Genomic DNA, 21,425 nt, shown 5'->3' on the forward strand with positions numbered 1-21,425 from the left:
TAAGCGTGACTACAAAAACGCTATAAACACTGACTTCAATAATTGGGAAAGCGCGATCAACCTCATATTTTGGAATACAGTACAACCCAAATAATGTTAAATGTCCCTTGACCGAAATTTCAAAAAAGCGATTGAGAAATCAGGCGAAACACAATTTCCAAGATGGTTAAATAAATAGAACGTCTAAAAAATGTGCAGTGGTCACTAAAGCGATGGGCCAGCAATTCGGTGTATCTATAACCTATCTAAATGTATATAGGGTTTTTTAAGACTTGCATGATTTCCTAAATTAAACTTCCAAATCGGCTGAACCGAATTTGATGCAATTGTGTGTAGGTTCATAATACCGAAAATGGAGGGTGTGGGGGACCTCCCCAACAACGGGTTTCAACAAATCGCTAAATATCGGAGATTATTAGACGTATTGGTACTCAATACAATTGCAATTGTGGTCTCTGCCATTAATGGGTGTTTTGGAAGCAGAATACCGCGAGTGGGTCCAATTTTTGAAAACTTTATTGTTATTGATTAGATTTACAAATTTAGTAAGTGGGACAGCAAACATGGCATGAACATTGACTTCCGTGCTTGGAATAACTCGATCAAGACCACTTTTTTAATACAGCAAAGTCCAGATAAACCCAATAGCATTTGGAAGTCATTTTTTATGAATCACAGATGTTTTCATGTTTAGGAGTGCAAAATAATAACGTGTTCAATGAAACATCTCTCTGTTAACAAGAAGTAAAAACGACATTAAGTTCGCCCCAACTTTTATGCACAACACCATAAATTATATTGAAATCAGGTTTAAGCCATTCCGGTTGAATTATGTGGCTAAAACATTCAAAATCCCCAAAAAACACTGTAATAATTAAAAAAAATAATTTACAGTGTTTTATTTATAATTACACTAAAATCTAAAAAAATTATTCTTCAGGATGGAATATCTCAAATAAAACGCCTGCATTTACATTACATATTTACATTACCATATTAAACGGCAAGCGTTTTATTTGAGAGATTCCATCCTGAAGAAGAATTATTTTTTAGATTTTAGTGTAATTATAAATAAAACACTGTAAATAAATTTTTTTTAATTATTTTTTATTTTTTAAATTTTTAGTAAATAATTTTTTTTGACCACTGAGGACCCCAAATGCCAAATTACAGTCCATTTGAGCAGAAAATGTAGATTAAAATGCTTGAAATGGGTGGTACCGTTATATAGAGGCTATACTAAACCTTGACCTACGTCCAAAATTTTTAATGGGGAAGTTCCTGGACCATTGAGAAATCCAAATGCCAAGTTACAGCAAATTCGGGCTAAACATGAAGACAAAATCCTCAAAGTACCAGAAGTCGGATATTACCGTTATATGGGGGCTATAGGAAAAAATGGACCCATATTGGTTTTGGTTTCATATTCATATATTGTCATCTAAATCTGAAAAATGTGCATTGTTTTAGTTCGATTTTTCAACTGCAACCGTCCTAAAAATCAGTTACCAGATTTGAAAAGGGGTTTGGGTTAGACACCGTAAAAACACTGTAAGAATGGAACAATATTGGTTTTGATTTCATATTCATGTATTGTCATCCAAACCTGAAAAGTGTGCAAAGTTTAAGTACGATTGGTCAACTGCAACTGCGTGAAAAATGAGTCACCAGATTTGAAAAGCAAAATACCGGATAACGGGTGGTACCGTTATATGGGGGCTATAGGAAACAATGGACCTATATTTGTTTTTGGGTTTCATATTCATGTATTGTCATCTAAATCTGAAAAGTGTGCAAAGTTTTAGTTGGATTGGTCAACTGCAACCGTGTTAAAAATCAGTTATCAGATTTGAAAAGAGGTTAAGATAGACACCTTAACAACACTGTAAGAATGGACCAATATTGGTTTTGATTTCATATTCATGTGTTGTCATCCAAATCTGAAATGTGTGCAAATTTTAAGTTCGATTGGTCAACTGCAACTGTGTGAAAAATGAGTTACCAGATTTGAAAAGCAAATTAGATAAAACAGTGTAAAAATGGACCAATATTGGTTTTGATTTCATATTCCTGTATTGTCATCCAAATCTGAAAAGTGTGCAAAGTTTTAAATCGATTGGTCAACTGCAACCGTGTAAAAAATGAGTAACCAGATTTGAACTAAACACACACACAGTAAGTTAAATAAAACACTGTAAAAATCGGTAGGTATCGTTTTATGAATGAAAACATGGATTTATGCCGACAATTCTCTGCTAAAATGGTGGTGGTACCAAATATAGCCATTTCTGTTGAATAATGCCGCTAAAACCTTGAAAATATTGAAAATCGGAAGGTATCGTTCAATGAAGGCTACATAAAAAACTTCTACCGAATATTCTGTGCGGGAATGTTTTATACCCACAATGAAGACAACACACCAAATTGCCATAGCCATTTCGGTGGGATAATGAGACTAAAACTTCCAAATTATCGAAACTTGGGAGGTACCATCCTATATGCCGATAATTCTCTGCAGAAATGGTTTATACTCCCAAGGAAGACTAAGTACCAATTATATCCATTTCGTATGAATAATGTGGCTATAAACTTGAAAACACCGAAGATCGAGAGGTACCGTTCAATGAAGGCTATTTAGAAATTTGGACCTGTACCAAATATTCTATGTTTTATACCCACATTGAATGTTAAATACCAAATTGCAGCCATTTCGGTCGGATAATGACATTAAAACCTCCAAAATATTGACACTTGAGCGGTGCCGTTCTAGGATAGTTCTATCAAAACGTGGACCTATGCTGATAATCATCTGCAAAAATGCTTTGTGCCTCTAAGGGAGACTAAATACTAAAATATTGTCATTTCGGTAGGATAATGCGGCTAAAACCTCGAAAATTCCGAAAATCGGGCGGTCAGTCGGTGCTATATCAAAATGTGGACTGATATAACCAATTTTCAATACCAAACATGCTACGAGAAATTATTATTTTTTATGTTGATCACGAATATATATTTTATAGGTTCTCCGAAGAATATTCCGATGTGTTACAAACAGAATCATAAAATTAATTATGGTGGAGGCTATAATTAAAGTAATTTTCTATTTTACATCTGGAGATACCATTGCATGAGGGTTAAACAAAAACGTAGATTTATCGTCAATTCGGTTCGAATATCTAGAGGTATCAATATTAGATAGACAAATTGTTAATAGATTACTAAGCCTTACACGGAAATCCAAAACGACGGGCCAGCAACGCGGAACCGGGTCAGCTAGTCTCCTTATAAAACAAGGTCATGACTGCAATTTCCCAACTTAAACTTATATATATCAAAAATGGTACAACCTAGGAAATAATTACCGAACCCAATCTTATAAAGAATTTGTACAGCTATCAGATTGTCTCTAGTCACATTTCGATATGACTTACCGTTTTCAAGCAAATCGTGAAAACCTAACCAAAAAAAAACACAAAAAATGTAACCTGAACTTCTATATCTCAAAAATGGTAAAACCTAGGAACAAATTATAATGGTCTATCCTATGGAGAATTTTCACAGCCACAAAATTTTCTTTAACCCCATTTCGATAGGACTTGCGGTTTCCAAGCAAAATTGCGAAAACCTAAAATGAACCTAAAAATGTAACTTTTGACCCCGATTTATATAAAAATCCTTGCAGCGACTTTTTCTTGAACATTGCTGTTTCAGAATCAGCGAAAACTTTCCAGATGTAAGCGGGTTTCATTCAAAGTTAGTTAAGATGCACCCTGCATGACATTGTTTTATAGGGGGTCATACAGTCAGTAGATTGTCCAAATTTAAACTTCTATATCTCAAAAATGGTAAAATCTACGAAAATACCATTGATGTCAATCTTGTAGAGAATTTTCACTGCTACAACATTATTTTTAATCCCATTTCGATGGGGCCGGAGGTTTCCAAGCAAAGTCGTGAAAACCTAAAAAGCCCTAAAAATGTAAACTTTGACCGCGATTTATTTGAAAATCCCTCCGGCGATTTTTTTTTTATTTTTATCATCTATGAACATTGTAGTTTCAGAAACCCCAAAAATATCCCAGGTGTAAGCACCTTTCATTAAATTTAGTTAAGGCGCAAAAGTAATATCAGAGCCGATTTGGATGAGTACCTATGAGGTCTTTTGCAGGATTTGACAAAGAGTTAATGTCTGGTCAATGATGGATTTGCTAGGTCTAAGAATGCATTGATATAGCTCAAGAATATAAGAATGCATTGATATAGCTCAATTTCATTGTACGGAAACGTAAACAGGCATATGTACATCCCAAAAAAAAAAGGGCTCTGTCGCTCTGAATAATTATTTACTATATAACCACTAGAATAACTACTTCATCTATGGCCACTAAAATTTTAAAAATACCCTCAGCCTCGAATCGATCGAATGTATTTAGGATCTTTTCAGAATTTTTGGCAGGTTTTGGACATTTGAACTTGCCGACAAAAATTTGTATTAGGATTACAGTTCAAAAGTTTTGCGGAGGAGGGAATGGACCGACATAGTGCATTACGGAAGTTGATCATATTTTGAAAGTCATATCTTTTAGATAGATATCGCGCCCACTAGTAATTTCAGTGGGTTATCGTACACCTTTTGGACAAGTATGCCAGGAAGCATGGGCGTGTCCACGAAAAACATAATATGGCTGTAAACAGGACCACAAAGAACATCATCGGTATAAATTTCCAAAGGATCTCCGAACACTTGGACACAAGTGTTGAACTTTTGTGGGGGAGGTATCCTAAGGTCCTCTCCTTAGGATATGGGCCATTTTAGAAGCTAAACTAAGTTTGGACAAAATATTACGAGCGTTATTGTGCTCTCCAGCTACTACGTATGGTGCCATAAGGGTTTTTTCAACTTTCGGGCTGTTTTTGCAAGAAGTATGGACTTGCCACTGAAAAAAACTTTTACCGTTGTAATTGAGACATCGATTTCAAGTTGCTTCAACAGAAATCAAAGTTAGTCTAGAGCAGGTCGTAAGGTGAACTTATCCGAAATTTTGTGTGGGAGGTACCCGAAGGAATGGACAAATATAGTCCATATTCAAACCTGATCTATATCTGGTAGATATATTTGGATGCGTAAGGTATGGACCAAATCGGTCCTTAACTTCCGAACATTTTTGAACTTTTGTGGGGGAGGTACCTGAAGGAGTGAACCGATATGGCTTATCTTCGAACCTAAACTAAGTTTGGACAACATATTATGAAGGTCAAATTTTGGATCGAATCGAGAGTTATCTTGCGCTACAACCAATACACACGGTGTCATAGGAGTTTTTTGAAACTTTCAGGCTATTTTCTCAGGAAGTATGGTTTTGCCCCTGATGAAACTTTTACCGCCGTATGGAGGGGACCGTGAATACAAGTTGTTACAACAAAATTCCAAACGATTCGAGAGCAGGTCCTAAACTGAACTTTTCCGAAATTTTGTGTGGGAGGTACCCGAAGGCTTGGACCGCTTGAGTCAATATTGGATCATCATCTAAGTTTGGTAGAAATTTCACGATGTGCAAAGTATGAACCAAATCGGTTACTCCCTTCAAGAGTTATCGTGCGCACAAATTATTCGAACATTTTCGAACTTTTGTGGGGGAGGTACCGGAAGGTGTGGACCGATATAACACATCTTCGAACTTAAACTAAGTTTGGACAAAATATTACGAAAGCCAAATTTTGGACAGAGTCGGTTAATCCGAACGTTATCGTGCGCTCCAGCCAGCCAGACAGACGGACGGATATGACTAAATCAACTCCAAATTGTCTGAAACCCATTTCGTCCAAACATACTTGGGGTCTAAAACCATTATTTCGATGAGGCACATTTTGGCCGTATGCAAGTGTATACATATGTATTCCCTCATTAGCATAAATGCTGAGGGTATAAAAAGTGGCTAGACCATTTAAAAAAAGGAACATTGATACCGGATTGAGTAAATTGTAGGCAACGGTTAAAGTGACGGCGTAACAGTGACAGATTCAAAGAGGTAGGGATGAGGTACCACTGCAATTTACGACGAGCGAGGTTGCACATGCTATCCGAAACTCAAAATCTTCCAAAGGATGAACCCGGAAATTAATGTGCCCCATTTATCGTTAGTCACCCATATTATACCAGAGCCCTCGAAAATTGGCGCTGGTGAACTTCCTCTATATAGAACTTCTTGTATACGGGAACTTCTGCATAAACGAGCATGGTCAGCTCAACGATATAATGTGAATGTTGTACTCGGAAACCACCCCAATCTATCCCAGCAGAAGAATGCCAGATGCCAATTCAACATACTAACCCCCATTAGTTTTACTATATTTGTAGTTATTCTATGACCACTAGATCTCGACAAAGAAGCTGAAAAATATTTTGACTCTGACTGATGCACAACAAAAACCTCGTTGGCCCGCAGGAGCGTTGAACTCACAACACTCAGGTTCGAAGTTAGAAAGACATGTCACCTTAGTCATTACATAGTAAAAAGTGAAATAAGTATATATTCCTTGAGAAGTTGGAAATAACCCATTCTATTTGAAAATTTTGCCTATTAGGCAGAAGGTACAGTACAGAAGGAAGCTTGTTTACATCGCTTTTTAATAGGTTATTCAACTCATGTGTCTCCTAATGTTTTTTCTGGGTAGCATTCAGCTATGCTTTTTTAAATTCTGGAAATAGAAATATGCATTCTTACCAATATATGCTCAATGTGTACCGCTGTTATTTCCAATAAATTACAGCTTCTTTCCAAAAATGTGGAAATATCCATTTCAATACTTTGTTGTATTTCTGCTCAGCAGCTTGCATTCACATTGATGTTGATGATGAGTTTTGTGCCCCGCCTCATATGATTCCAATATCATTTTTCATCTGAATTGTATTTTAAATTGAAAACATTCAGATACATTGCGATACCATCCGTATGGCGAAATACGATTTGTGTTCCGTTTTATGGTCAGATCTCTTTCACAGTTCATTCACAATCGTATTCAGTGTTAAGATCGTTGATTGTCTTGGCAACTGGTTGCCTGCCATATTGCCTACAGGAAATGTTGTGATGTTGTCATTAAGATCGAAATGTGTTTCGTAAAGATTGAAATACTCAATGCAATAAAAAGGCAGATTTCAATTTATTTCATAAAAAGTGTTCAGGGTTTGTCTTCTACATTTAAACATTATTTGGAAACATGAAATAATGATTAACAAAACTTGTTCTAAATCAGATTTTCATTAAGAATAAAAGTTAATCAGGAGGATAAATACGATTTAAATAGGCTCAAGCATTCTTTAAAAACATTTTTGCAAGAAATATACCATTTTTAGTTCTTATTAAATTAAAAGTATTGATAAAAGAACTTGAAGGACACTGATTCTGATATATCTGATAATTTTACTAACATCATAGTTGCAATTCCATTTGGAACCCCACTTTTCTTCAAAAGAAATTTCTATTGGAAAAATGTATTAAATTTTTCTTGCAAAAACCAACACTTCCATTGTGCCACCAAGGCAAAACTTTACAGACATAATAAACAAAAACTTGGCTCTGTTTTGTATTTTTACTTTCATCCTGAAAATCTCCCCACAGAATAAAAATGGTACATGGGAGAGAAAAGTTTTTCGCTTTCATTGTTTTTTTTTGTCCTCACTTCAAATAAATCCTTAAAAACAACAATAAACAGACTTAAAATGGTTGTCAACAACAAATTCTTATGAATTTAGGCCGTAGGTATTCTCCTAGCAATTTACATATGCAAAATATTTTCGCACACCCACACAAATATGATATACTGCACTTATGTGTATTATATATTTTTTGTTGCTAAATAAAGAATAACGTTTGAGGAGAAACGATAGATAGACTTTCAGCACGTCTTCTTTTACAAGAAAAGATGTCTTATCTTAATAATATTCAAATAAATTTCTATAACAACAAGGACATTTTCAACAAAAAATATCCACATACATACATTGTATGTGTGTGAATAATACATGTGTGTGAGGGTGTTGTAAAGCAACTAATGTGAATGACAACGAATTTGTAACACACTATTCTAAAAAAAACCAATGACAGATAATTTCAACTGGAATTGACAGATAGTAAAATCCGTAGAAAAGAACGAATAGCTCCCACATTGAAGTATGTGGATAAAATTTTGATCAGAAGTAGTACAGGTCCGTAGGGCTATATACTTCCACGTTTTAGTATAGCCCATATAAGGTGACGCGATTTTCGGTATTTGTAGAATTTAGCCACATTGTTCTCACACACATTATTTATTATCCGTCAGAGTTATAATATATTACTGCATAGAGTTGTGGGTATAGGTCCACGTTTCAGTATACGCATGATTTTCGCCGGACTAACTTAACGTCGTCTTCACTTGTTTCTATTTGATTCATTTTCGTTCTTTGACTCCGGATTGACTCGGAACCTAACTACATTATTCCGGAAAGCTGGATCCGGATTCTTTTGATACTTGTGCGGACGGAGAAAAACCCAGAATCAATTTGAATGTGCTCGGTTTCTCATATCCGCATCCACCACACTCAAACTTCGGTAAGACCAGTCGTTGCAGTCCCAATCCCTGGAAGTGCACCATTCTTGCAATTTAATTGCAATGGACTCCGAGGTAAGATCGCTATAATGGCCCGTATACGGAATATATGGGCGTAGCTGTGAGGTGTAGAACTGTACAGGTTTTTGGGACCAACATTAGTCCGCTTATGAATGGTTATAACCGACTGGTCTTAAGGGACTTCAATGCACATCATGAGTTGTGGCATTCGGTCCAAGGTACACACAGAGAAGAAATATTTTTTTATCTGGTCGTGGGCAAAATTTTATTTTGGCTGGCACCAAATAATTTTTGTGGCACACATATTATTTTATAGGCAATAATGTGTATTGCCAATTTTGATTCCGTTCACCATATAAAACAACAACAAATCACAAAATCTCAAAATATGGTAATATTTTCATAATTATCTGATGGTCAATTCAACCACTATCTGCTTAACTTGACATATGAAGTGTCAAATACTGAAATTTGCCGATGCACCACAACAGCTGTTCATTGCCAAAAGCAAATGTTCTCGCATAGTTGTTCTGCCGCTGAGCTAAAAGGTTGTACATTTTGTTTAATTTCCATTTAAATGAATGGTATAAAATTAGTAAAAACAGCATTCCAACCAAAGATTGAAATAGTTCGAGTGTTTTTTGACGGTATTAATGACTACAATTTAGTTGTGAATGAAGATATGAAAATGTGTAGAAAGAAAAATTAAAAAGTGGCAAAAAGAAATTAGTGCCTTCTTAAATAAAAAGAATCTCCGAATATTTCGTGCAATTTTTGCGCATTATTTCGTTTTGTCAATGACCCCACATTTAATAATTTATAGAAATCGTATGCAAGTGTTCGAAATAACAAACAAAAGAATGTATGTATGTACATATGTATGTACATATAACCTAAACATCTGTTGTTGTTTCATAATGTTCCCCAACATAAACATGTGATCGGTTCAAGTATGGACCAAACGGAGAGACAACAGAGAACTGAATGGTGTTTTATTGTTTTGAGTTTAAGCGGGAAAACGAACACACAATCATATCATATGCTATTACAACACCAACCTGATTTTACAATTCTTTTAAAAACGAGAGGCCAAAATCTCTCTACCTTTTGTCTTTCAAGCGGAGATCCGAGCGATTACAAAGTATCTGAACTGGGACCAACTACCGTATACTTAAAATGCAATGAAACCATAACTGTGATATCAAGAACTGAGTTGGACTGTAAATAAGGGTAAATTTTCTCCGAAAAAAATAACGAAAGACCAGAATATTACTCAAGCTGAACGTTTCTAAATTCAGCGGTTCTTAAAGAAAAAAATATGAGAACTCATAGAGCCTTCTACCACCATGTAAAGTCGAGATAAACAGAACAGCAGGTATTCGTACAGGAAATCTAGGTGTACTAGTGCCGTGAAATATTCGTCGTAGATTCCCATTTTTGTATACCGATTTTAATATCTCGATAAGATAAAGCTATGAAGCTACAAGGTGGCGCAAAAGTAATCCTCCTATCAGAAAATGCTATAATTTTTGCGATTGGCCCCTAATGTCAGTTCTGTTTTGACATTTGTGTAGTAAACACATGCGAAATACACCTTAATAAACAATGTTACGCTACACTGCTCCAGAACACGGATTATTGGTGACTATTTATTTGACCAATAATCGGTCGTTGACTTTGGCACAACGTGAATTTCGTCGCAGACGTTTAGCCGCTCGCTTCGAAGAGACTGGCACAATACAAGATGCTGCATGGCAGACCCCGGAGTATCCGTTCTGCAGAGAATATTGCTGCTGTAGCCGAGGATGTCACGGAAGCGCCTTCGACATAGACCAGACGACGTGCCACGCAAATGGGTATAAGTTGACGGTCTTTACAGCGAATTTTGGTACAATATTTGAAGATGTTTCCGTACAAAGTCCAGACGGTTCGTCAGCTGTTAAATGCTGACCGCCAATCGTGTCTAACATACGATCAATCCATCCTTAATCACCACCAAGAGGAAGATGATTTTTCATCAAAAATAACACTGTGATACAAAAGTGGACAAAATTTTTTTGCAGGATTTCTGATGCACAAATTCGGTTTTGTGGGAGTCCATAGAAGACGAAAATACCTTTGGTTTCTTTGGGTCACTTCGGTTTTTCATTTTATAACGGTAAATGTAGTGAAAAATGGACTTTCTTGGATTTTCAACTTTAAACGGACATTACTTCTTTTTTCCACAACCGATTTGCACACACTTTTTTTCATTATAAAGGGGAGAGTAATGCTTTTCGAACAAGCCATAGATTTTTGAAATCGGTTAACAAATGGCTAAGTAATAGTGGTTTATGTGCGACAAAAACGCATTAAAAACAGTAAAATGTTTTTCCTATGAAAAAAACCAAAAAGTTGAAACCCAAAAAATGCCATAACGCATTCATTTTTCAACGGATTTCGTTAGTTTTTCCCATTTTAGAAAGCCAACTAAATTTCATTCTTGCTAACAGTAAATAATTGTACTGCTAGGTGTCGTTTACGCAGCCTAGAGCACAAGGAAAAACATTTTACTGTTTTTAATGCGTTTTTGTCGCACTTAAACCACTATTACTTAGCCATTTGTTAACCAATTTTAAAAATCTATGGCTTGTTCGAAAGGCATTACTCTCCCCTTTATAATGAAAAACAGTGTGTGCAAATCGGTTGTGGAAAAAAGTAGTAATGTCCGTTTAAAGTTGAAAATCCAAGAAAGTCCATTTTTCACTGCATTTACCGTTATAAAATGAAAAACCGAAGTGACCCAAAGAAACCAAAGGTATTTTCGTCTTCTGTGGACTCCCACAAAACCGAATTTATGCGTTAGAACCCCTGCAAATTTTCACTGTAGCACTGTGTAATCATTAGTGTTGAGGCGCTCCAGACTTCTTTTTGTGGGGCTTTTTGAAGTAGCGGGTTTATGTCAACAAGCCTCAGACTCTTTCAGCTCTTAAAGACAATATCCGCCAAGAATGTTAGGACCTATCGCCGGAAGTTTTGTCCAAGTGATGTAAAATGCCATAAAAAGGGCTCAAATGACAATAAACTGTGGCGGCGGCCATTTATCTGATATCGTATTCTCGACTTGGTGTAAAAAAATTAAAAGACCAAATAAAAATAATCCACAAGAAAAATCAAAGTTTTTCATTTTTTCTTTTAAATTACAGCCAAAAAACTTCGGAAGATTACTTTTGCGCCACCTTGTATATATGTCTTTCCTCCGTTCACTAAAATCAAACTCCAGGTTCAGTTATCGACCGACTTAAAAAAATATCTATTGTTATTGTTGACGATAGTTAAATTTTTATCGGTTGAAATGGACTAGACAAATAATTTGTATACAATTTTTAACGACAGGTTTCCCTCTTAGGCTGCAGCAGTTCGCCGGCAACCAATGGTTCGTACCAAAATTTATTCAGTTCAGACAGAATGATAAAGACAATCGTATCAGTTTGATGTACTAGGGACACAGCAGGACAGGAGGATATGGAAAAATACGGCTGCAAGATACATTAATTAGTGCTAAAGCAATCAAAAGACCTTAATAGTTGCTTAAGCATGATCTACAAGGATATGCAAATCTACGGCTGCAACATGCCTTAATAAATATAACGCAAGATCTACAAGGATATACAAGACTACGTCTGAGAGATACCTTAATAAGTTCTCAAAGAATTTAAATGAAAGCAGCTTACACCTGGTAAATTTTTACGGATTCTGAAACAGCAATGTTCATAGATGAGAAAAATAAAAAACCAAACAAAAAACGGCCTTTTTAAACAAATCACGTTCAAAGTTTTCAATTAATGTTTTTTTAAGTCTTCACGATTTTTCTTGGAAACCGTAAGCCCTATCGAAATGGGACCATAGAAAATGTTGGAACTGTGAAAATGCTGTACATGATTGAACTCAATGATATGCACGGTGCGCCTTAAGAGAAGTTTTTGCGGACCTGAAAAAGCAATGTTCATCGATGAGAAAAATCCAAAAACAAGAAAAAGTCGTTGGAGGTATTTTTAAACAAATCGCGGTCAAAGTTCACGTGTTAAGGTTTATTTTAGGGTTTCACGATTTTGCTTGGAAACCGCAATTTCTATCGAAATGGGGCTAAAGAAAATGAAAATTATCTACAAGATTGATTTTTATAAGCTACACCACTATGTGGGGAGGGTATTATAAGTTGGTTTTGGTCAAAAAGTTTATAACGCATCGAAATAATGTTCATAGACCCATACTTATATATGCCAAATTGAATGTCTCGAAGAGCTGAGTCGATCTGGCTATGTGTGTCTGTCGGTCCGTCTGTCCACCTAAACCTTGTAATCACGCTACAGGTCGAAATTTAAATCCGATCGTCACCAAATTTTGGCTGTTGATGAGGGTCCCGCAGGTGAAGAAGCTCCACGTGGTACCACGGGGAGAACAGTGACCACTTGATATGAAAGCGGGTGCAAGATAAGTCAAGGGATTTTCCATCCTAAAACCTGTTAGTACCATTCCGTCATATCGTTCATCTCCGAAATCAACTTCAGCTTTACAAATAGGAAATAAGGTTTAAGTAGTAAAGTAGTAAGTCCTTAGCTTCAGAAATTTTTGTATCACGTTTTTTTAATATTATTTTAGAAACCAAATCTGCATTACCTGCTGTACTGAAACAATATAAAACAAATAAAAAAGTATCAATCGGCTTTGACGACAGATATATACCCTCAGACTATGTGAATTGAAACTTTCATCTACCGACACATCGAATGGATTTAGGGTATTTTCAGAATTTGTGTCCCTTCTTGGACATTTGAACTTGCCGACAAAAATTTGAATTATGATTAAAGTTCAAACATGTTGCGGAGGAGGTACTTAAAGGAATGGATCGACATAGTCCATTTTGGAAGTGGGTCTTATTTTGGGAGTCATATCTTTTCGATAGATATCGCGCCCACTAGTCATTTCAGTGGGTCATCGTATAACTTTTGGACCAGTATGTCAGGAAGCAGGGGCATGTCCACGGAAAACATAATATCGATGTAAACAGGACCACAAGCGGTACCTTTGGTATACATTTCCAAAGGATCGTCGAACAGACCCTAAACTGCACTAAGACACAAATGTTGAACTTTTGTGGGGGAGGTACCCTAAGAAGAGGACCGATATGAGCCATTATAATTTAAACTAAATTTGGACAAAATATTTGGAGATTCAAAGTTTTTCCGGTTCAAGAGATATCGTGCATAACATTTTACTAACATGTTTTAAATATTGGGGGAAGTACTGGAAGTTGTGGACCGGTATTGCCATCTCCGAACTGAAACTAAATTTGGACAAATATATGACGAAGGCCAAATTTTGGACGAAATCGCTTGATCAGTTCGAGAGTTATTATGCTCTTTAGTCACTACATACGGTACCATAGGGGGTTTTTACACCTTTCGGACAATTTTCTCAGGAAGTATGTCCCTGGTGAAACTTGTGCCGTCGCACAGTGGTTCAGAATCGTTTTTTCCTGGTCAAAATTCTGTAACTTTTGAACGGATAGAGATATTTTCATATTTCTTTTTTTTGTTAAACAGATAACACAATCGGCTTTCAGACGAATTATGAGCGGTCAAATTCGGTCTGGTAGTTGCAGAGAAATTCAAGGTCAAACTTAAACTTTTGAGTTTTTTTAACTGTTTTTCATCAAAATATGAGTGTTTTTGTGGAATTTATATCTTTCAATGTATGAAAGATGGTCAGACACGAAAAATTGACAATAAAATTACCAAAAAAACTAAAAAAAATCGAAAAAAAGATGTCGAAATTTTTTTTTTTCAAAAACTTGTAAAAAAAATTTTACAAAAAAAATAATTTTTTTCAAAAAATTAAAAAAATGCTCCTTGGGTTTTCATAAAACTTATGTAACTCGTATATAAACTCATATACTCAAAAAAAATTTTAATTTGACTCAAAAAGCTGTAATTCATATGGAAACAGTATAGAAAAACACACATTTTTACCCATGTAATATCAATAAATTAAAAAAAGTGTTAAACGGACGGAACGGGACGGGTACAAAAGTATATATGGGCTGAAAGAGAAGACTCTCGGGCATCTTCCTGTGAAAACAGAACTTTGTTCTATGTTGTTCCACAAAAGTTCTAGTCCACTAAATTTGGAATTTCATTAATTTTAGTACCTGAAGAAAAATAAAATATGTCATGTTGTGTAAACGCTACGGTAAATGGGGAAAATTTTCGTATTTTAGGGGCACACCACGCCCACACCTTCCAATATTTTGACCTAATTTTTTGGTTTCCTTAGTTTCAATATGTTTACTATCGAATCACATATAGAAATTAAATATCTTTGACAAAACAAAATTTTGATTTTTGGCCAGGAAAATCGATTCCTGAACCATTGTGCGTCGTTAGGGGAACAGTGAATACAAGTTGTTACAACAAAAATCAAAGCGATTTGAGAGAAGGTCCTAAACTGAACTTTTCCGAAATGTTGTGTAGGGGGTACACGAAGGAGTGGACCGATTGACTCCATATTGGAGCCTGATCTAGGTCTGGTAGAAATTTCACGATGTGAAAAGTATGAACCAAATCTATTACTCCCTTCAAAAGTTATCAGTCGAACTTTTGTGAGGGAGGTACCGGAAGGAGTGGACCGATATAATCCATCTTCGAACTTAAACTAAGTTTGGACAAAATATTTGGAACGCCAAATTTTGGACCGAATCGGTGGATCCGTTCGAGAGTTATCGTGTGCTCCAGCTAGCCAGATAGGCAGTCAGACGGGCGTACATGGCTAAATCAACTCCAAATGGTCTGAAACGGATTTCGTCCAAACGTACTTAGTGTCTAAAACCATTCTTTCGATGAGGCACATTTTGCCCGTATGATAGTGTATATACCCTCTTTAGCATGAATGCTGAGAGTATAAACAGGCAATTTTCTGAAAAAATGTGAAACAATGAAATGCAAAGGAATGATGAAAATCTAAATTAACCAAATATGAAATCAGTAAACAAAACAAATCTAGTGAAGACATATCGTCAAGTACCACAACCCAAATCAACTACAAACAGTCTTTCATGTTATCTATCCATCCATATCAATGTGTGAAGGAGTTGGTGGAGAGACGACGTGCGCCATTTTCAATGTCAAATATGAATAATTTAGCGGAAGTTATTACAAGTTATGTGTTACGTGTGTTTGTAAGGACAACACAGGGAATATTGTTGAATGGGTGTGTGTGTGTTTTACATATCCAATGTTGATGATAATGGATAAAATTACATATGGATGAGTCACGTAAAATTTATAAATTGTTTATGCGTGTTTTATCATTAAAAAATATCAAGTTTGTCGTTACTTTTGGTGCCGTTACTTTTATTTTTGTGGTTGGATTACATTTACGCAGCACACATTCTTGTCTGATTATTTCGGGGAAATAACAAATTTTTATGCAAATTTCTTTGCATATATTTTTTTTAAAGAAAGTGATATATAAAATGCATATGTTAGGGAAAACAAAATTTTTTTGGGAAAAGTGTTTGCAAATCTCAAAGGATTTACATGCCAGTTAGTGAATTTTCCTTTTAAAAGGGAAAATAATCCATAGAGTAGTCTTAACACCATCTGATGATTGGCACATATGTTGAAATTTTCCTTTTTTTTTTGCATTACAATTTTGCAATTTTCATACTTATCTTGTTAATTTATCATGCACGTACAGCTATATGTAGTATGTAAATATAAAAATTAAAAATGTTAGTACGAAAATTGCGGCTTGGGTTTTGCACAGAATTCGTAATTGACAGACGGACGGACAAATCCAAGTCAAGTTGGTAAAAATGTAGTACTGCACCTGAGTACTATTACACACTTGTAATACTACATATCTCTATGCTGGAGTATAATAAACAAATTGTTACTCACATTTAATTATAAATAACGCATTTTGAAAACAGTCGTAATTTAAATAAGCCTCTGTTTGCAAAATTCATGGCAACAATCATAATTAGATTTGCATTCGCATAACGAATGTCTGACAAAACATATTATTTTATTTGCGAGTCAAACGAAACATCCGTACACATAAATCGACTTACATATGAGTGGGTATAGCCACTTATGAATTTCTCCATCTTTTTTCAGCCATTGCCTTTTGCCCCAAAGATTGTGGGTCTGTAGAATTGCATACATTTCACCAAATTCATATACACAATTTCACACTAAATAGGCGTGTCGGATTGTAGATAATTATATTTTATGTGTGGGGCATGCATGTCATGCAAGCTCAACACCAGCCAGTTAACGAAAGCGGAAGCATACAAACATAAAGCAAGTATAAAGCGCCATCTGTATCCGAGCCTCATACCAAATTAACAAAAAGACGTATGAATGTAATGAATTGAATGCCTTCCATGTTCTTCACGCATATTGAAACATTGTATTAAATATGGCAGCGACATATAATACCAGACGACAGTTAAATGTAGTTTAGGCCTCATGTTACTATGCCACCGTTGTAGCTGTATTTGCAAAATAATAGTAATATCCGTATTAAATATTTTCTTTTCGTCATGACACGATATAGCTTCTGTTCGAGTTTCGTGTTCTATTGGACATTCATAAAACTAACACAGCCTATATTAGATATATAGCTTAACATTTTAGAGAAGTATTAAAATCCTTGCTAACAGTCGTACTCCTTTTCGAGAATGTTTATAGGGAACTTCTCTTATGCCATAGATTGATATTCGTCTCCATTATATCTCAACGATTTTGCACTGATTTTCTGACGTAATGTAACACCAAATAACCCTGCAAGAATCCTTAAGAATGGCATACAATTAGTATTACTTTTAACTCTTCGTGAAATGTGCTGAGTCCCGAACTGAGTTTGTCCAGGCCGCAATTATGGATCGATTTTCACGAAATTTGGTATGGAGGTCGGTTTCACATCAGAATAGATCGCTATTGTTATTGGTGATGATCGTGAAATATTTAGGGGGTGAAATGGACCAAAAACAAAATTTTTATCCGAATTATCTGCTCTGTAGGTCCCAATCATAGTCCGATCAGCGCGGAATTTTAAATAAGGTGTGAGCTTATGACAGAAAATATGCTTGCAATTTTACATGATGATCAGATAGATTTTAGCGGGTGAAATGTACCGACATTTTTGTGTGAAAATTGGAACAAAATTTTAATATATATTGTAGACACATTCCGCCCACCTAAGTTATTTTTGAAAGATGATCTCTCGACCTTTCCATAGATGTCAATTATGTTGATGTACGTGCTCAACCTAGTGTATACAGAAATTCCACAGATTTAGATTTAGATTTATATTTATTGAGACTTTTTGTTTTCAGTAATCTATATATATAAAATTGAAATTTGTTTGTCTGTTTGTTTCTTTGTTTGTGCCTTATAGACTCGAAAACCGCTGAACAGATCTTACTGAAATGTTTAGGGTACATTGCTACATGGCCTGGAATGAAAATAGGCTATATCATTTTTTGAAATTTCGCGTTGATCTGGAGATATAGCATCAAAACCGGAGGTACCTCCAAAAAGTTTAGATTTTGTATGTAAATATCTTTAGAACTATTACAGATACAATCTTCAAATTTTGTATGTGTGATGGAATTTGATGTAGAAATAAATTTACTACATTATATTCAAATCGGCTCAGATTTGGATATAGCTCCCACATACATATATGTTCGGCCGACTTCCTTATTTTATGTACCAAACATGCTATTTATGTCCAATTTCAATGAAATTTGGAATGTGTGGCGGAATTTGTTTCAGAAATAAATGTGCCAAATTATATCGAGTTTGGTTCAGATTTGCATATAGCTCCCATCTACATATATTTTCGGCCGGTTTCCTTATTTTATGCACCAAGCACGCTATATATGTCCAATTTCGCTGAAATTTAGAATGTGTGATGGATATTGGCCTATAAATATATGTGCCAATTTATTTTGAAATCGGTTCAGATTTGGATATAGCTCCTAAATATATTTTCTGCCGATTTCATGTATTTGATGCACCAAACACACTATATATGCCCAAATTCACTGAAATTTGGAATAGGTTACAGAACTTGGTCTAGAAAAAAATGTGCCAAATTATATCGAAATCGGTTCAGCTTTGGATATAGCTCCCATATATATTTTCGGCAGATTTTCCGCATTTGATGCACCAAACACGCTATATATGTCTAATTTCGCTGAAATTTGGAATGTGTAACGGAATTTGGTCTAGACATTAATGTGCCAAATTATATCGAAATGGGTTCAGATTTGGATATAGCTCCAATATATATTTTCGGCCGATTTTCCACATTTGATGCACCAAACACGCTGTGTATGCCCAATTTCGCTGAAATTTGGAGGGTCTGACGGAATTTGTTCTAGAAATAAATGTGCTAAATTATATCGAGATCGGTTCAGATTTAAATATAGCTCCCATATATATTTTCGGCCGATTTCTTGTATTTTATGCACCAAACTCGCTATATATTTGGAATGCATAACGGGATTCGGTCTAGACATAAATTTGCTAAATTATATCGAAATCGGTTCAGATTTGGATATTGCTCCTATATATATTTTCGGCCGATTTTTTGTATTTGATACATTAAACACGCTATATGTGTCCAATGTCGCTGAATTCGTTCCAAAAATAAATGTGCCAAATTATATCGAGACCGGTTCAGATTTGGCCACACTATGTATGTCCATTCGTTCTAGAAACAAATGGGACAAATTATATCGAAATCGGTTCAGGTTTGAATATAGCTCCCATATATATTTGCGGTCGATTTCATGTATTTGTTACGTATGTTCAATTTCAAAGAAATTTTGAAGACTTGGCAGTCAGTAGAATTCATTATTATTTACACAAGCACTTATATTTGGGAAGGATGGCCTGGAATGAAAATAGGCTATATCATTTTTTGAAATTTCACGTTGATCTGGAGATGTAGCATCAAAACCGGAGGTACCTCCAAAAAATTTAGATTTTGTATGCAAATATCTTTAGAACTGTTACAGATACAATCTCCAAATTTTGTATGCGTGACGGAGTTTGATGTAGAAATAAATTTACCAAATTATATACAAATCGGTTCAGATTTGGATATAGCTCCCACATACATATATTTTCGGCCGATTTCCTTATTTTATGTACCAAACATGCTATTTATGTCCAATTTCAATGAAATTTGGAATGTATGACGGAACTTGGTCTGGAAATAAACGTGCCAATTTATATCAAAATCGGTTCAGATTTGGATATATGTAGCTCCCATACACTTATATTTTCGGCCGACTTCCTTATTTTATGCACCAAACACGCTATATATGTCCAATTACGCTGAAATTTTGAATTTCTCATGGAATTTGTTCTAGAAATAAATGTGCCAGATTATATTGAGATTGATTCAGATTTGGATATAGCTCCCATACACATATATTTTCGGCCGATTTCCTTATTTTATGCACCAAACACGCTATATATGTCCAATTTCGCTGAAATTTGAAATGTGTAACGGAATTTGGTCTAGACATAAATGTGCCGAATTTTATCGAAATCGGTTCAGATTTGGATATAGCTCCCATATATATTTTCGGCCGATTTTCCGCATTTGATGCTCCAAACACGCTATATAAGTCTAGTTTCGCTGAAATTTGGAATGTGTAACGGAATTTGGTCTAGGCATAAATGTGCCGAATTATATCGAAAACGGTTCAGATTTGGATATAGCTCCAATATATATTTTCAGCCGATTTTTCACATTTTATGCACCAAACACGCTGTATATGTTCAATTTCGCTGAAATTTGGAGGGTCTGACGGAATTTGTTCCAGAAATAAATGTGCTAACTTATATAGAGATCGGTTCAGATTTGAATATAGCTCCCATATATATTTTCGGCCGATTTTCTGTAGTTTATGCACCAAGCACGTTATATATGTCCAATTTCGCTGAAATTTGGAATGTGTTACAGAACTTGGTCTAGAAATAAATGTGCCAAATTATATCGAAATCGGTTCAGATTTGGATATAGCTCCTGTATATATTTTCGGCCGATTTCCTGTATTTTATGAACCAAACTCGCTATTTATGTCCAATTTCTGTGAAATTTGGAATGCGTAACGGGATTTGGTCAAGACATAAATGTGCCAAATCATATCGAAATCGGTTCAGATTTGGATATTGCTCCTATCTATATTTTAGTCCGATTTTCTGTATTTAATGCTCTAAACACGCTATATGTGTCCAATGTCGCTGAAATTTGGGATGTCTGACGGAATTTGTTCTAAATATAAATGTGCCAAATTCTATCGAGACCAGTTCAGATTTGGACACACTACATATGTCCAATTTCACTGAAATTTGGAAAGCGTGACGCAATTCGTTCTAGAAATAAATGGGACAAGTTATACCGAAATCGGTTCAGATTAGAATATAGCTCCCATATATATTTTCGGCTGATTTTCCGTATTTTATGCAGAAATAAATGTGCCAAATTATATCGAAATCGGTTCAGATTTGGATATAGCTCCTGTATATATTTTCGGCCGATTTCCTGTATTTTATGAACCAAACTCGCTATTTATGTCCAATTTCTGTGAAATTTGGAATGCGTAACGGGATTTGGTCAAGACATAAATGTGCCAAATCATATCGAAATCGGTTCAGATTTGGATATTGCTCCTATCTATATTTTAGTCCGATTTTCTGTATTTAATGCTCTAAACACGCTATATGTGTCCAATGTCGCTGAAATTT

Source organism: Musca autumnalis, unplaced genomic scaffold (assembly GCF_047663935.1).
Source record: "Musca autumnalis isolate F117 unplaced genomic scaffold, ASM4766393v1 scaffold_1, whole genome shotgun sequence".
Lineage (NCBI taxonomy): Eukaryota > Metazoa > Arthropoda > Insecta > Diptera > Muscidae > Musca > Musca autumnalis.